We start from the raw sequence: 17,959 nt of genomic DNA on the forward strand, positions 1-17,959 counted from the left end.
AAGTATACATTAAATCCTTCTCATCCCGTATTAAGGGTCTGTAAATGGGCAAACAAACACTACCGAGCTCTTTTCGGCTTCTTATTCCAACAAATGGGGAGCACATTTAGTTACATGGAGGGGGAACATATGTGAATGCTACTATATGTGTATAACACCTGTCGACTATGTGTGCCATTAACTGGAGGTTGCAGAGATGAATAGAAGACACATATATAAAAATACATTCACATAAACATTTTGGGTAGGGATGACGTCTTTTCCGGTTGGATGTATCTGGGCAGAGGGGGAAACAGAGAAAAACAGGTGAAAGAAACAGGCCATGAAATAGATTTTTACAATCCTTATCATATCACAGTTTCTATTGAGGGGTCATATATTAAATCTGCTGCTGTAACAGCGCCATCGCTCCTTAGACTCATCAAATTTGTGCTATGCTTGCGCCGCGTTAGAATTCGAACACACCTAAATATCAGACCAATAATTATGATGACTCCCAGGATACAAAGGAGAAACTTCCCCACACTCATAATGACATTTTGAGCCCACTCTCCTAACCCTGAGAACCATTTGCGTGGGTTCAACCATGAGACCCAGCCGGTCAGTTCATTACCCACAGTCGCTACGGTAAGATTGTGCTTCCTCCTGAACTCCCACTTCAACTGTAAGATCTCATCCATCTTCTGATCGATGATCTCCGTGGGGTCGTCAGTGCTGTTCGTAATATATGTACAGCACTTCACACCATATTGAGTTGCCAGAGTAACACAGTACCCACCTGTCACGGCTGTAACATAATTAAGGACCATTCTGTGCTGGACCAGTTCCTTCTTGTAGGCTTGTAGCTCCCTTCCCGTGTACATGAAGGTGTCATCATACATCTCGGTGATATTGTCTATCAAGTTCGCTAGCGCATGGATGTACCTATAATTTATAGTTCCTCTGGCAGTACGGGTGATGTCTAATGCGAGAAGGAACTGAATCCCGGTGGATTCATGGATCAAATCAGAGGCCGCGTGCTCTTCCCTATCTATGAGGTGTCTCTTGATGATGTGTTCATAGTGGGTATGAGTATAAGGAGTCTGAGCGCTGCTGTCACACGCCAGAGGCGGCGTTCGCCGCGCTTACCCCTGCATGTCTGCTGGTCTGTGTTGCTGGCCTCCACCTTCGGTGGGCCACGGGCTCCAGCGTCTGGCTGGCGCGGCTCCCGGCGGTTCTCCAGGGCATGGGCGCCGCCATGACACCCGGCATCACGTGGACGGGGGGCAGGTGACGTCATCAGACTGCTCCGCGAACCCAGCGGTGGCGGGAGATTCAAAGTCAGACGCCGGACAGAGCCTCAGCGCCTGAGTATCGTCTTTCCCTGACGTGGATGCCAGCGCTCTTGTTCCCGGCAACGTTCTCTGAAGTTGTACTCCAGTGTCTCCGGCATTTCCAGGTGCCAGTTTGCTGCACCGGTTCCAGTGAATTCAGCGGCCGGTGTATCTCTCTGCGGTCCAGTCACCAGTGCTCCTAGGAATCAGCGTGGGCTGCGGGCCCTAAATCACCGTTCTCAAGTTCTACGAATCACCAGCGTCTTAAACCACTGCACTTCAGTTCTTCACATCATCAGCATCTCAGTCACCGTTCTCAAGTTCTACAAATCAACAGCGTCTTAAACCCCTGCACTTCAGATCTTCACATCATCAGCGTCTCAGTCACCGCTCTCAAGTTCTACAAATCAACAGCGTCTTAAACCCCTGCACTTCAGTTCTTTACATCATCAGCGTCTCAGTCACCGTTCTCAAGTTCTACAAATCAACAGGGTCTTAAACCCCTGCACTTCAGTTCTTCACATCATCAGCGTCTCAGTCACCGCTCTCAAGTTCTAAAAATCAACAGCGTCTTAAACCACTGCACTTAAGTTCTTCACATCATCAGCGTCTCAGTCACCGTTCTCAAGTTCTACAAATCAACAGCGTCTTAAACCACTGCACTTAACTTCTACAAATCATCAGCGTCCTAAACCTCTGCACTTAAGTTCTTCAAATTACCAGTGTCTTAACCTCCGCTCACAAGTTCTTTAACCATCTGTGTCTTTAACCACCATTTACAAGTTCTTTAAGTTATCAGTGACTTTTAAACATCACCCACAGTTCCTTCAGTCACCAGCATCTCTAATATTGCTCACAAAACCCTTCAATGGGTCTGGACATTCCCTCATAAGTTCCTTTATGATATATGACTTTAAGTTGTTCTTTTCCTACAATAAAGCTCTTCAATATTTCACCAAACCTTACTGTCAGCGTCCTGTATGAGGAAATCCTATATTAGGCCATCCCTGTTCCGGCTCAGTAGTGGTTCCTCTTCCCAACCATCGGAAGAATCCCCGAGTCCACAACACCCTCAGTCTAGGCCAGTGACAGTATACTCAGGCCACATGGACCCGGGGGATCGGAACCCAGAGGCAAGCACCATGCAGAACCTGGTTTCCCGAGTACAGAGTCAGGAAGCAGCACAGAATCAGGTGATGCATTATCTCCAGGAATTATCTGGCCGGCTGGATCAAATCCAGACTTCTCTGGCTTCAGTGGTTCCGGCTCCAGTTCCAGTATCCGCTTCAGTGGTTGTCTCTAGCAATGTTCCGTCCTTGTCTGGAACCAGGTCACGCCTTCAGCTTCCCACTCCTCCTCGGTATAACGGGAATCCAAAGAATTGCCGTGGTTTCCTCAATCAGTGTGAAGTACATTTCGAACTCCTTTCACATAACTTCCCTACTGATCGGTCTAAAGTGGCATACATTATCTCTTTGCTTGAGGGTTCAGCGTTTGAGTGGGTTTCACCGTTGTGGGAGCGATCAGATCCGTTAGTTTCTAGTTATACCAACTTCATCTCGTCATTCCGAAGGATCTTTGATGAGTCCGGCAGGACGACCGCTGCCTCTGCTGACTTGCTCCGAGTTCGATAAGGCTCTCGTACAGTGGGACAGTATGTGATTCACTTTCAAACTATAGCTTCAGAACTGTGCTGGAATAACGATGCCCTTCGGGCTGCTTTTTGGTACGGGCTCTCGGATCGTTTAAAGGACGAGTTGATCACTAGAGATCTGCCAGATTCCTTGGAACAGTTGATCTCACTCTGTGTAAAGGTGGATCTTCGTATGCAGGAACGAGGTGGTGAACGTAGTCGGTCAGACCGGTCGAGATTCCGATCTCTTCCATCTAAGCAAACAGTTATTTCAAGTCCAGACGAACCCATGCAGATTATCGGTCTCGGCTGTCCCCAGAAGAACATCAGCGTCGTCGTGAGGGTAGACTCTGCCTCTACTGTGGAGCGGCGGATCATTTCCTCAAGTTTTGCAAGTCCCGCCCGGGAAACGGGCAGTCCTAGCTTGTTCTGGAGAAGTCGAGCTAGGGTTTTTTTCTCAATCTTCTCCGGCAGTGGACTGTTTGCTCTCCGTGTCTCTGTTTTCTGAGTCTGAAGTGAAAACCGTTAAGGCACTCTTGGACTCAGGGGCTGCTGGGAATTTTATTTCCCTTTCCTGTGCCCAGAATCTGGGTTTGAAGTTACGGTCGGTCGAATGACCTATTACGATAACTGCTATTAATGGTACCCAAATTCCAAATGGTCTGATTTCAAGTCGTACTTTGCCAATCAAGCTGCAAGTGGGAGCTTTGCATCAAGAACATCTGGAGTTCCTTGTGATTCAGGAGATGCCTCACGATCTCGTGCTTGGTCTTCCCTGGCTCAAGCTTCACAACCCTCACGTCGACTGGAGGTCGACACAGATAATTTCTTGAAGTCCATTTTGTCATTCGAATTGTCTTACTCCTGTCTACCCGCTTCGTGTATCTTCCAAGTCGGACGAAGAGCTTATTCCAGAGGCTTATCGTGAGTTTACAGATGTGTTCTCGGAACAGGCAGCCAATCAGTTACCACCACATAGACCCTGGGACTGTCCTATTGAGCTCATTCCGGGGAAAATGCCACCTCGGGGTCGCACTTATCCTTTATCAGTACCCGAGACTCAAGCTATGTCAGAATATATCAAGTCTAATTTGCAGAAGGGATTCATCCGCCCCTCTACTACCCCGGCGGGAGCAGGCTTCTTTTTTGTGAAGAAAAAGGACGGAGGCCTGAGGCCATGTATCGACTATCGTGGTCTAAATGAAGTCACCATTAAGAATAAGTATCCTTTGCCGCTCATCACGGAGCTTTTTGATAGAGTTCGCGGAGCTCGAGTCTTCACCAAGCTCCATTTAAGAGGAGCTTATAACTTGATATGCATCCGACAAGGGGACGAATGGAAGACGGCCTTCAATACTAGGGATGGGCATTATGAGTACTTGGTAATGCCGTTCGACCTCAGCAACGCCCCCGCCGTCTTCCAGGGATTCATTAATGAAATCTTTCGGGATATGTTATACCTGAATGTAGTGGTATATTTGGATGACATCCTGATATTCTCGAAGAATCTCACTGAGCACAGAGTACAAGTTAAGGAGGTACTTCTTCGGTTGCGAGAGAACCATCTATACGGCAAGATTTCCAAGTGCACCTTTGAGATCCCCTCTATTCCATTTCTGGGTTACATTATTTCTGGCACGGAGTTGCGTATGGATTCCTAGAAACTTTCTGCTATTCGGGACTGGACTCAGCCTCTTTCCTTGAAGGTGGTGCAACGATTTCTAGGGTTTGCAAATTACTACCGGAAATTCATAAGGGGTTTCTCTACTATTGTGGCGCCTATTACTGCCCTAACCAAGAAGGGGGCTGACCCAAGCCATTGGTCCTCTGAAGTGGTAGCAGCATTCGCTCAGTTGAAGGCAGCCTTTATGATCGCTCCGGTACTTCAGCAACCAGACTTTTTAAAACCATTCTTTCTGGAGGTTGATGTTTCTACGGTAGGCATTGGTGCCGTACTTTCGCAGTACACTCCAGATGGGAAGCTACATCCATGTGGTTTCCATTCTCGCAAGTTCTCTCCTGCTGAACTAAATTACACCATTGGAGACAAAGAGCTGTTGGCAATAAAATCTGCCTTGGAAGAATGGAGATATCTTTTGGAAGGTGCTAAACACCTAATTACGATTTTCACGGATCACAAGAATTTGCTGTATCTCAAGACGGCCCAGTGCTTGAATCCCCGTCAAGCAAGATGGGCGCTCTTCTTTGCCCGATTTTCGTTTGTCATTAAGTACCGGGCTGGAACTCTTAACACCAAGGCGGATGCTCTATCCCGTTCCTTAATGGCTTCGGATGAGGAGAATTCCGTTGAAAAGGCTTTGATTCTCAGTCCAGTTTCTATTTCAGCGGCTCCCACCGCGTTGGGTCCTCCTCCTGGAAGAATGTCTGTGCCAGCTAAATTTCGACCAAGATTGTTGCAGTGGGCTCACATTTCCAAGTTTTCTGGCCATCCTGGAGTTCAAAAGATGTGGGAATTTCTACGAAGATCCTACTGGTGGAACACTATGAAGAAGGACGTTCAAGAGTATGTCAACTCGTGTCCTCAATGTGCTCAGCACAAAATTCTTCGTCTGCCTCCTGCGGGGTTGTTGCACCCATTGTCCATTCCTAAGAGGCCTTGGACTCATATCTCTATGGACTTTGTTACTGAACTGCCTCTCTCCAAGGGTCATAACACCGTCTGGGTGATTATCGACCGATTCTCTAAGATGGCACATTTTGTTCCGTTGACCAGGTTACCATCAGCTTCTAAGTTGGCTTTGTTATTTATTCGGTAACACTTCCGCTTGCACGGGTTACCTCTGGAAATAGTTTCTGACCGAGGGGTACAGTTTACGGCAAGATTCTGGAGAGCTCTCTGTACGGCCTTACAAATAAAACTCAAGTTTTTATCCGCTTACCATCCACAGACCAATGGGCAAACTGAACGCGTCAATCAAGATTTAGAGACTTTTCTCCGTGTTTACCTCTCCCCCTCGCAAGATAATTGGGTGGAGTTGTTGCCCTGGGCCGAGTTCGCCCATAATCATCTATATCACTCTTCGACTGGTGAGTCTCCATTTTTCATTAATTACGGATTTCATCCCCAAGTTCCAGAATTACCCATTTGTCCTCTGGAAGAAGTTACTGCTGCAGCCTCTACTCTCCGGCACTTCAGTCAAATCTGGAGTGCCCACTATGAAGTTCGCTCCAAGGTTCATTGGTCCTTATCCCATGTTACAAGTCCTGAATCCAGTTGTTTGCAAATTGGGATTGCCTTCCCATCTACGGATACCAAATTCCTTCCATGTCTCTCTTCTTCGCCCTCTTGTTTTGAACCGGTTTCATTCCAAGTCCCCAAGGCCAACCTCTGCAGAGGCTGAAGAGGGTATGGACTTTGAAATCAAAGCTATTCTTGATTCTCGCTATCTTCACAAGAATCAACAGTGTTTGGTGGAATGGAAAGGGTTTGGCCCCGAGGAAAGGAGCTGGGTCAAAGCTACTGAAGTTATGGCTCTCCGACTGGTGCGGATTTTCCATTCCAGACATCCAACAAAACCTGGAAAGTGTCCAGGGGCCACTCCTGGAGGAGGGGGTACTGTCACACGCCAGAGGCGGCGTTCGCCGCCCTTACCCCTGCGTGTCTGCTGGTCTGTGTTGCGGCCTCCACCTTCTGTGGGCCACGGGCTCCGGCGTCTGGCTGGCGCGGCTCCCGGCGGTTCTCCAGGGCATGGGCGCCGCCATGACACCCGGCATCACGTGGGCGGGGGGCAGGTGACGTCATCAGACTGCTCCGCCAACCCAGCGGTGGCGGGAGATTCAAAGTCAGACGCCGGACAGAGCCTCAGCGCCTTAGTATCATCTTTCCCTGAAGTGGATGCCAGCACTCTTGTTCCCGGCAAGATTCTCTGAAGTTGTACTCCAGTGTCTCCGGCATTTCCAGGTGCCAGTTTGCTGCACCGGTTCCAGTGAATTCAGCGGCCGGTGTATCTCTCTGTGGTCCAGTCACCAGTGCTCCTAGGAATCAGCGTGGGCTGCGGGCCCTAAATCACCGTTCTCAAGTTCTACGAATCACCAGCGTCTTAAACCACTGCACTTCAGTTCTTCACATCATCAGCATCTCAGTCACCGTTCTCAAGTTCTACAAATCAACAGCGTCTTAAACCACTGCACTTAACTTCTACAAATCATCAGCGTCCTAAACCTCTGCACTTAAGTTCTTCAAATTACCAGTGTCTTAACCTCCGCTCACAAGTTCTTTAACCATCTGTGTCTTTAACCACCATTTACAAGTTCTTTAAGTTATCAGTGACTTTTAAACATCACCCACAGTTCCTTCAGTCACCAGCATCTCTAATATTGCTCACAAAACCCTTCAATGGGTCTGGACATTCCCTCATAAGTTCCTTTATGATATATGACTTTAAGTTGTTCTTTTCCTACAATAAAGCTCTTCAATATTTCACCAAACCTTACTGTCGGCGTCCTGTATGAGGAAATCCTATATTAGGCCACCCCTGTTCCGGCTCAGTAGTGGTTCCTCTTCCCAACCATCGGAAGAATCCCCGAGTCCACAACACCCTCAGTCTAGGCCAGTGACAGCTGCGGTGAACGTCTTTCATTTTGTCGTGGGTTATGGTCATGACCTCCGGTAGTACTCTCCCAATATAACACAATCCCTCAGAGCTCGGAGCAAGCCACTTGTACGCTTTCCTCCCACATATGAAATAGTCATCATCTGGGAGAACATAGGGGACAAAATGTAACATCACCATGTTGCAAACTTTCCAGGTAAAAAAAACAATCCCTAGTGCTCTCATTTGTTCAGTACAAGTATCGGGATGGATGATATGGGCACAATACCCTGACAATACTTTCCCAACCCACATGGTCTTGCTTCCACGTGTATACCTATACCGAAAATACCTCCCACTGTTGGCTATCTTGCGTACAAGTTCAGAGTCGATAGGAATCCTATCAGCTCTGTGTGAAAAAGTCATTGTCTGGTTATTCCAAGTCACTTCCCAATTTCCTGGTTTTTGGAAATTGGAAATATTAAAACACAACAGGGACCTATCTACGTTGTACTGGTGGAGCTTCAAGCTAGGGGGCCTAGATATATTGAATTTCTTGTCCACTGGTCTCCCACCCCGTAATTTGAGTACCTCATCTATTGCTAAGGAGTATGGTACTAATCCTGACTTACTCTGTGAGCACACCCAACATTCTGTCTGGTTTAAGACCTTACCCACTAATGAGTGGTAATCACTCAACGGATGTCGATTCATGTCGATATTAATGTTGGACTGACATCTCTGGATGCACCCGTCTTCGACTATGTTCTCACAATTCCTACAAATACAATATTCATCAGACAATAACCCTTCACATTGCCTCCGAGCTCCATGACTACCAGAGCGCTTACTGATACCAGCCTTTACTCGAGTAATGTGCTGCTCCTGAGATCCTACAAATTCGTACTCGCCATCAGAACCCATTCCAGATCCTTGCTCGACCTCTCTGGGACCCTCACCAAAACAAATTGTCCTGATCAAAAACAGAATTAATAGTAGAACCCGAAACGCAGTCTCTTGTGTTAGATCCATTTCATTAGGGGAAAGAAGGAAAATAAGGAGGAGAAAAGAAAGGAAAATGCAGGTGGGGTGAAAAAAGAAAAATGGTGCGACAACCGTCCTTGGTCTTGTTGCTCTCCGCACTCAGGTGCCGTTCAACAGTCCTGCCTCTCAACTTTCCCGGAAAAAAAACACTCTAGTGATACGAGGTTCTCTTCACCTTGCTCTTTGTCACGAGTTCTCTCCGGGTCAGCGACCTTCTTGCAGTGGGACGAGTGGACCCAAGTCTCTCTTTCGGCGACCTTTAGTGCTGTCGTGCTGGTTAACAAGACTTGGTATGGTCCTTCCCACCTGCCTATGAGGCAACCTGAGCATAAGAAATTTCGAATCATCACATAATCCCCAGGCTCAATGTCATGACAATTACTGTTCGGTAGGTCAGGAATCACCAGCTTTAGATTTCTTTGTTGATTTCTCAGATGCTGGTTCATCCTAACCAAATATTTCACAGTCACTTCATTATTGCATTTCAAATCGTCCTGGGGGTCTATCATTACATGAGGTTGTCGACCAAAAAGAATTTCAAAGGGTGATAAGTTAAGTGGAGACCTAGGAGTGGTTCTGATGCTGTACAACACTAGTGGCAAAGCTTCTGGTCACAGCAATCCAGTTTCAGCCATCACTTTACTCAGCTTGTTCTTAATAGTGCTGTTCACTCTCTCTACCTTTGCACTTGCCTGTGGCCGGTACAGAGTATGCAGCTTGCTATTAATTCCCATCAGTTTGTACATGACCTGAAAGACTTCACCTGTAAAATGGGTACCCCTATCACTTTCAGTCATTCTAGGGATACCATATCTACACACAAATTCATGCACAATTTTCTTTGCAGTGAACGTAGCAGTATTTGTGGCAGCAGGGAACGCTTTTACCCAGTTGGAAAACACATCAATACATACTAACACATATTTCAAATTCCTACAGGGTGGTAACTGTATGAAGTCGATTTGTATTACCTGAAAAGGTCCATCTGTAGGAGGGATATGGGATTGCTCTGTTGGTATTGTCTTACCAATATTCTTCCTCAAGCAAGTAAGACATGACATTGCTTTCTTATATGCATGAGAAGTGAATCCTGGTGCACTCCAGTAGGCTCTTACCAGCTTGCACATACCTTCTTTACCTAGATTAGTCAGACCGTGTGCCGCCTCAGCTAGGCTTGGGAGATATGTTCTGGGGGCCACTGGCTTACCGTGTCTACCTGTCCAAAGTCCTGAGGACTCCTGACCATACCCCTTCGACTTCCAGACCGCCTTTTCCTGTAGGGAACACAAATTTTGAATGTCTGCATGTTAACTGTTTCAAATGTCATCAGTGATGTGATGTTAGTTAGTGTACTGTAAAACCATCTGTAGAAAAAGAGAAAAGAGGGGAATAAAAAAAAGAAGAAAAATGAAAAAAGAAATTGTCAGGTTTGCGTTCACCATCAGGGTGTCACACCATTATGCATATAAGTGTCCGTACACAATCTCCCTTCACCGGTATTCCCATTCTCCACACTTTGTGCATGACCAGGCACACTGTAGTAATACTGGTGTCATCCTGCTGTTGGGATATACTGGGTTTGGGCAGAAACTCTGAAGGACCTAGGCATGTGGAGTTTGAACTGTAATTGTGTCTATGTATTGGACCCCCCTGTGTGAACGAGGAAGATGAAGAGGAAATTGTGAGAGAATCAGAATAGAAGTTGGTGACAGGTAAGTTTGTAGAGGCAAAGAAGATTTTATAAAATTTGACAACTGGATTGGGCACTACGGGGAAGTAATTCTCTACTCGGTTTTCTCTCATTAAAAAAAAATCTGTGTGTGTTATATCTCTACTGGGACTATACCAGCCATCAATCCAGTGTCCTGTCCATCCTAAATTCATAGGGAACCTGGTATCTGTGAGATAATTTCCTCTACCTGTGATGGACATGAATCTAGAACAGTGAAATGCAACATTAGTCTTCGTGGGTATCCAACATACTTTGTACTTCCTGGGCGGGAGCACGCTATATGTATACCAGATCTAACAAAATTCCTGTTAAATTAATCAGGGGCCATTTCTGCTAAGGAAAAGAAGCAAAAGTTTAGAGGCCCCGTCTTAACCCCAGCAAGTTTTGTCAAAGGGTAAAATTGCATTTATTCCATTCTTCCCATTAACCGAATCTGTGTTTTCTATATGGCTCGTGATTACTTACTATATGTCCCTTACTCCCGTCTATGTGTTTAATAATGTGGCTTGTTTTCTCTGTCTAGGGGTCTATATTAACTATGTGTCCTACTATTCCTACAGTCCCTTGCAAAATGTCCTTCCTTTTTACAGTAGAAACATACTATTACACGTGGCTTACCATCAGGGGTCTGGGGTTTGGGCTGATGGGGTTTTCTTGTATGTGCTTGTATACTTACTGTCCTCAACCTCTCCTCCTGTTGTTCTTTGCGCCTAACAATGTTCTTGTGCTGCTCAATGACGCACTCTCTAAGATAAGCTACATTGACCCCTCTCCAATTAGGCAAAGATGTTTGCACCCTGTCCCTTAATGCCTTATTGAGCCCGTCCATTAGCACAGAGACAGCCACCTCCCTGTAATTCGCATTGTTCCCTATATCCGATACCCCAATGCAGGGGTGTATCTTCCTATTGGCCAGGATGGCACTTGCCAGGGGCGCCGGCCAAGAGGGGGGCGCCGCCCGGCAGTACCACCCACGCCAGGGGGTAGAATGACATAGTAGTTCTCACCGAGTACATCCCTTGTAGTGCTCATCCACTGCCGGACTCTCAGAAGCATATTGCACTCTGACTCTCACTCTCTGTGACTACGGTCACAATGATAGTGAATATAGCCGGGAAGCGGGGCACTTCCAGGTATGGGGAGGGTCGAGGCACTTCCTCTTCCTCATCCGCTCCCCTTCTCATTGGTCCGCGCAGCCTGTCACCAAACAGCAGCCACTACAATCAGCACCAGTCAGCAGTGTAGCCTGAGCATACCTGTACATTTTCTGCGGTACCGTAGCTGCACTGCATGGTCTATCCTGGCACTCTGGATAACAGGTTACAAAGAGCTCTGTATGGAGAGGTATCTAGACCAGTGACTGCCTGTCCAGCTGTGTTGAGACTACAAGTCCCAGCACACCTCATCAGCTGGATTTACTGGGACATGTAGTGCCATCACACCTAGAGAGGGGTTTTTAACTGTATGTGTGCATATATTCCCACGGTGTCCCTGCCTGCACCCTCCTTGTAATTCCCCCTCAGTGTCCCTGCCTGCACCATCTCTGTAACTGCCCCCTCAGTGACCCTGCCCATACACTCCTGTAATTCCCCCTGAGTGTCCCTGCCCGCACCATCACTGTAACTGCCCCCTCAGTGACCCTGCCCATACACTCCTGTAATTCCCCCTCAGTGTCCCTGCCCGCACCATCCCTGTAACTGCCCCCTCAGTGACCCTGCCCATACACTCCTGTAATTCCCCCTCAGTGTCCCTGCCCGCACCATCACTGTAACTGCCCCCTCAGTGACCCTGCCCATACACTCCTGTAATTCCCTCTCAGTGTCCCTGCCCGCACCATCACTGTAACTGCCCCCTCAGTGACCCTGCCCATACACTCCTGTAATTCCCTCTCAGTGTCCCTGCCCGCACCCTTCCCATAATTACCCCTCAGTATTCCTGCCCGTACCCTCCCCGTAATTCATTCTCAGTGCGCCCTACCCGCACCCTAACCGTAATTCCCCCTCAGTGTCCTTGCCTGCATACTTCTCGTAATTCCCCCTCAGTCTCCTTGCCTGCACCCTCCCCGTAATTCCATCTCAGTGTCCCTGCCTGCACCCTCCTCAAAATTCCTCCTCAATGTCCCCGTCTGCACCCTCCCTGTAATTCTCCCTCAGTGTTCCTAACCTCAGTCTCCCTGTGACTCCCCCCTCAGTGTCCCTGCCCGCACATTCTTGTAATTCCCTCTCAGTTTTCCTTCCCGCACCCTCCTTTTAATTGCCCCTCAGTGTCCTTGACCTCAGCCTCCCTGAAGCCCCTCCCTCTCATTTTCCATACCCGGACCCTCCCTGTAATTCCCTCTTAGTGTCCCTGACCTCAGCCTCCCTGTGACTCCCCCTCAGTGTCCCTGCCCATGCCCTCCTATAATTCCACCTCAGTGTCCCTGCCAGTACCTTCCCCGTAAATCCCCCTCAGTGTCCCTGCCCGCACACTCCTGTAATTCCCGCTCAGTGTCCCTGCCCACACCCTCCCTGTAATTGCCCCTCAGTGTCCCTGACCTCAGCCTCCCTGTAAGCCCTCCACCTCATTGTCACTACCCGCACCCTTCCTGTATTTCTCCCTCAGTGTCCCTGACCTCAGCCTCTGTAATTACCCCTTCTGTGTCCCTGGGTGGGGAAGGTGGGGGGGATGCCAGTACCTTACTTTGCCAGGGGCGCTCAGACCCCTAGATACACCCCTGCCCCAATGTATCTATCCATTATTTGCAGAGCCCGATGGAAATATTCAGATGCCATTTCATTTTCTCTCTGTTTTATGGAGAAAATTCTTCTCCACTTAACAGTAGTGGGGAAATACAAGTCTAGTTGCATGTTAATTCGTTCCACGTTCTCCTGATTGTGCTCGTCAGTCATAGGACCATCCGACTCTAATTTACAATCAGTAATACATTTTTGGGTGTCAATATTAGGGGGCAGGCAGTCTTTCAAAAGTATCCGCCAATCTTTGTTTGCCGGTTCATATGCATTACACAAATCCTTTACATACTTCTGACATCTGGCTAAATGCTTCTGGGGATCGGGGAATTCTGAAATGATTGACCGAAGTTCTGATCTGGACCACGGGCAATACATTGCATTATTCCTGGTGGGGATTTCTCCCTGCCTATCGGTTCCCCCATTAGGAGTTAATATTTCCAAGACAGGATGTAATCCTACCATTCTATTCCTAAACTGCTCACTGTGAGGTGTTAATGTCTCTGTGTAATGAACAGTCTCACACTTCCCGATGTCTGTGATCTCACCAGTCCTTTCAGTGGGGGATACTGCTACTGCTCTTACTGGTTGTACAGAGCCCACCTGAATTTCCTGTAAGGCAATTGCCTGGAGGAGGGCTGAGAGTGGGATGGATGCATAATTTTCCTCTGACCTATGACCTTGGAGAGAGTTCAAAACAGAATACAACTTGCAAGAGTTAAGGTTAACACATTGATTCTGCATGTTTCTATCATTTACAGATATACCATTGACTGTAGCCATCTTTTCCCCTTCGACCTGTGTCGGTAATGGTGTGTTCGTGCCCTCATTTCTGCTAGGTTTGGAACTTGCTTTGCGAGTTTGTTCCCTTTGCACCTCCCCCTCTTATTGCCACAAGTTTAAACAATCTGTATGTCTAATCCTTTGTTTTATGGATTTTATCAGACATATCCTAATCCTTATGTTCTGTAATACCTCTGGTTCAAAGCTGCCCACCCTAGGGAATGATACCCTATCTTTGTCAGTCATACTTACCCATTCGTCACAATAAACTTCAGCGTGTGGACCATATTTCCCACACATTATAAACCTCGCTGACCCCTTGGCCGCGGCTCTCCAGCCTGAACCCTGGCTACCATACATCTCTCACTTGAGCAACTGGCTCCCATAATTGTGGGCCTTTTCCCACAAACACCAAAACACTCAATGCAAGCAGACGGTGAAAGTTCTCCGAGCACTCTTCATCCACTCTCGCCCACGTTGGCCAGTACTACGATACACTGTCGATAGTGGATCGCGATGTACCCAACCTAGGACCACTAACTGGCTTCTATTTACTGGAAGTTTTTTAGGAGTGACTTACCTTTTCCAGTAAATATGTACCGTTGGAGATTTTCCTGAGAGAGACCAACGAAAACTCCCTATGCACTTGTACACAAATCACGATTGCGTATGCTCTACACATCGCTGATGATACCGCGATTTTACGCAAAAGCTCGTAAAGGGGTATCAAGTTGCGCTATGTATCGCACCCACAAACATGCGGTCCAATCGCACAGCGTCTAGGTACTTGTTACCTATCCGCTCTACGACCACTGGAACTGAATCACAAGCTGCGAAACCTCAGCCGGAGCGTATAAAAAAAAAACTACATGGGTCACAATTCACAATTCCCTACCATGCTCCTGTGCAAGTCTCCTCACGACTTGCGTACTTTACTATCTATACTAACGTGAGTCAGCCGCCTCACACTGCCAAGCCTCCACTCACTTGGTGTACCAACGATGGGATCCCGAATTCCCGGGTTCAAATCCTCTCACTCCACTTTCAGCTCACACAAATACACAGCGTTTTTCTGTACAGAAAATTTCCACTCATTCTGATCGGCAGCTTTTACCCCAGAAGCAATACAGTTTAAACAAAAGTCTTATACTAATCTGCTTTTGAAACCGAATAGTTATGTGCTATTGTGTTTAAGGTACACTACCCCACCTTTTAATTGAACGAACTATCGTGTAATTTGTACTTAGCGTCCGCACTCTTACGCACTTTGTGTAAACACGCGACCATGTGTGCCTTTTACGCTGCGTGCGCGGTCCTGTACTTTGTCCGGGCCATGTGTACAAAACGTGCGTCCGCAATAAAACAAATCACACAGTCTCTATAAATGTGAGCAATACTAACTATAATCGCTCACTTAACACAACCCACACTTGTTCTGTTTAACCCTTTACGACTGTTTTTATAATTACTCCCTTAAATACATTTACTTCAAATGTATCTATATAGCAAACAAATGTATACGATTTCACACAGATCTATAATGACTGCAATAATCTATAATTTAAATGATATGATTCAGATTGGATAGCTATCTTGCATACACTGATATGAATATACACATAATTATAATAATATTATATATATGTATCATTCACTGGGCTTCTAATGAGATACCTTACCTCTTCACTGCCTCTAATTTGCATATCAAAGATATTTGCTGTTCACTACTAAAAAAAAGATAGTTACACAGGTTAATTTGCATTTCAATGGCTATACTCCCTAGTAAGCAGACCCTACAAGTCTTGGAAGAAAAGAGAGAAAAAAAAACAAAACCCAAAACTCTTTTTTTTTTTCTTTTTCACAGACAAGAAGGAAAAAAAAATTCACTTATCTCACAATTTACTCTTACTAGGCCCAATTGAAACTTTGTAATTGACTATGGCATGGGTTAAATAAATTCATTGGTAACTCATAAATGGTGCTGGATGTGACAAAGGAAACTGATTATTCTGAGCACACTGCAAATCAGCTATTTAGAAAGTGACCTTCCTAAAATGGCCACTGCTCCTCCCCCTTCCTCGTCCATGAGGTTTACACAAGATGGTGGACAGGCCATGTGGTTAGTCCAAAATGGAGGACAGACCATGCGGCTTCCTTGTCACAAAGAAATCACACTCCACACTGGCACCAATGTTACTTTAGGCCTGAGTTTAAAAAGTATACAAAATTTCTCAGCATGCCCACACAGCCATATCATGGATATGCAGCAACTTTTAAATGTACTTTTAAATCTACTTAACAGATAAACAATCCAATCTGAATCAAACACAATATGACTTATTTGAACTTTGTTTTGCAACAATATGTGAGAGGGTATGCAAAGTATAGGTACGCCCTGTGTCCCTTTTTTTTTTTTCGCCAAGAAAAATTACACAGATTTTTTAAAATAGCTTTTTTCCTGTTTACCTACGGGTTCTATCAGCACCTCTGCAGACCAGACAGAGCAGACGCAATCTAACAGCACACAAATAGGGTTTTTAGAACATCCACCAACCAGGAAAAGGTTTAACATAGATATCTTTCCACCCTTTGCTGATAGATTAAAGTCTGCTATGACCTGCTAGCCTTTGAGTATGTGAAAAACCGGATCGAGCTCCCAATTGTAAATGTTGATTTACTTACAGGACTAAAAGCAATACTTTAAACACACTTAATACACTTTAAAATCGAGCCACTGCGGCCGCTGTATTTAACCTTTTACCCTTGGCCGCTGTATTTAACCTTTTACCCTTATATTGGTTACACACCTTACGTACACATATTCGTACCGTGTACGCACTCTGCGTATGTACGCCGAAAGGGCGTAGTGACTACACAGTTTGCGTACACAGGCCTACACGCTGTTAGCACAATGCAGCAGCCCGAGTGGCTGTAAATACACTTTAAACCTTAGCAAGGAAATGGGACACGACACCAATTGTAATTCAAAAACTATGTTGAGGTCCAACCCACGACGGTTATCTTTACTAGCAGGGGGTTACAACAATATTACAATACAATTAGAGAAAAAGGCTACAGTCAATGGTACATATGTTTGTTTTCGCCTGCGCTTCCCGGTCCGGTCCTCAGTCATCAAGGTAGATGACCTTCAGAGTCTGTGTGAGTGACCTGGACTGCAGCTGGCTTTTTATACATTTGTCCAAAACCTAACACAATGGAGACTGTAATCTCTTTGTCCATTGGACACAGGGATGGTCATTTACAGTACAGGAGAGGTCATAGGTCAGTTTGAATAGGTGGGCGATGTCTGTTCCAGGTGCACTTGCAGATGTTCTCCTCTGGGTTCCCGCCGCATATCAAGAGCACAGTACATACAGTTAATATTTGTATTCTGCTCCTGCGCATAACTATTCGCAGGAGCGTGCGATCTTCTGCAAACCAACACCAGAATATTGCTCTTAAAATACCCTACAGCTGGATATCAAACACCACCTTATAACCTAGTTCTGTCCCCACCTATCCTGTAAAGGTGAATTCCTTTGTTCTTATACCATTTAAACAAGTGTAACTCGCTGGTGTGGTGCAGGGAGACTATTAGGGAAATTTACTAAGCTCCCGATTTTGACCGAGATGATGTTTTTTCTTCAAAGTGTCATCTCGGGAATTTACTAAACTCAAATCACGGCAGTGATGAGTGCATTCGTATTTTTATTACGGCTGTGTAGTAAAAATACGAATAAATACACCATCAGTTAAACGCGGCTGTTTAGATCTAGAACTCGGTCATTTACTAAGCATTCGTATTTGAAATCTCTACCGTGAAAATAAGATTATACTCACCGGTAAATCTATTTCTCGTAGTCCGTAGTGGATGCTGGGGACTCCGTAAGGACCATGGGGAATAGACGGGCTCCGCAGGAGACTGGGCACTCTAAAGAAAGATTTAGTACTACCTGGTGTGCACTGGCTCCTCCCTCTATGCCCCTCCTCCAGACCTCAGTTAAGGAAACTGTGCCCGGAAGAGCTGACATTACAAGGAAAGGATTTTGGAATCCAGGGTAAGACTCATACCAGCCACACCAATCACACCGTATAACTCATGATAAACTTACCCAGTTAACAGTATGAACAATAACAGAGCATCAAACAACAGATGCCAACATAACATAACC

General features: G+C 46.2%; 1 protein-coding gene across 4 annotated transcripts in view; it reads left to right on the forward strand.

Moving 5' to 3' along the window:
* TMEM154 (transmembrane protein 154) overlaps positions 1 to 17,959 on the forward strand; it is a 302,500-nt gene that overhangs the window by 63,962 nt on the left and 220,579 nt on the right. The window lies entirely within an intron of this gene.

The sequence above is a fragment of the Pseudophryne corroboree genome, chromosome 1 (assembly GCF_028390025.1).
Source record: "Pseudophryne corroboree isolate aPseCor3 chromosome 1, aPseCor3.hap2, whole genome shotgun sequence".
Lineage (NCBI taxonomy): Eukaryota > Metazoa > Chordata > Amphibia > Anura > Myobatrachidae > Pseudophryne > Pseudophryne corroboree.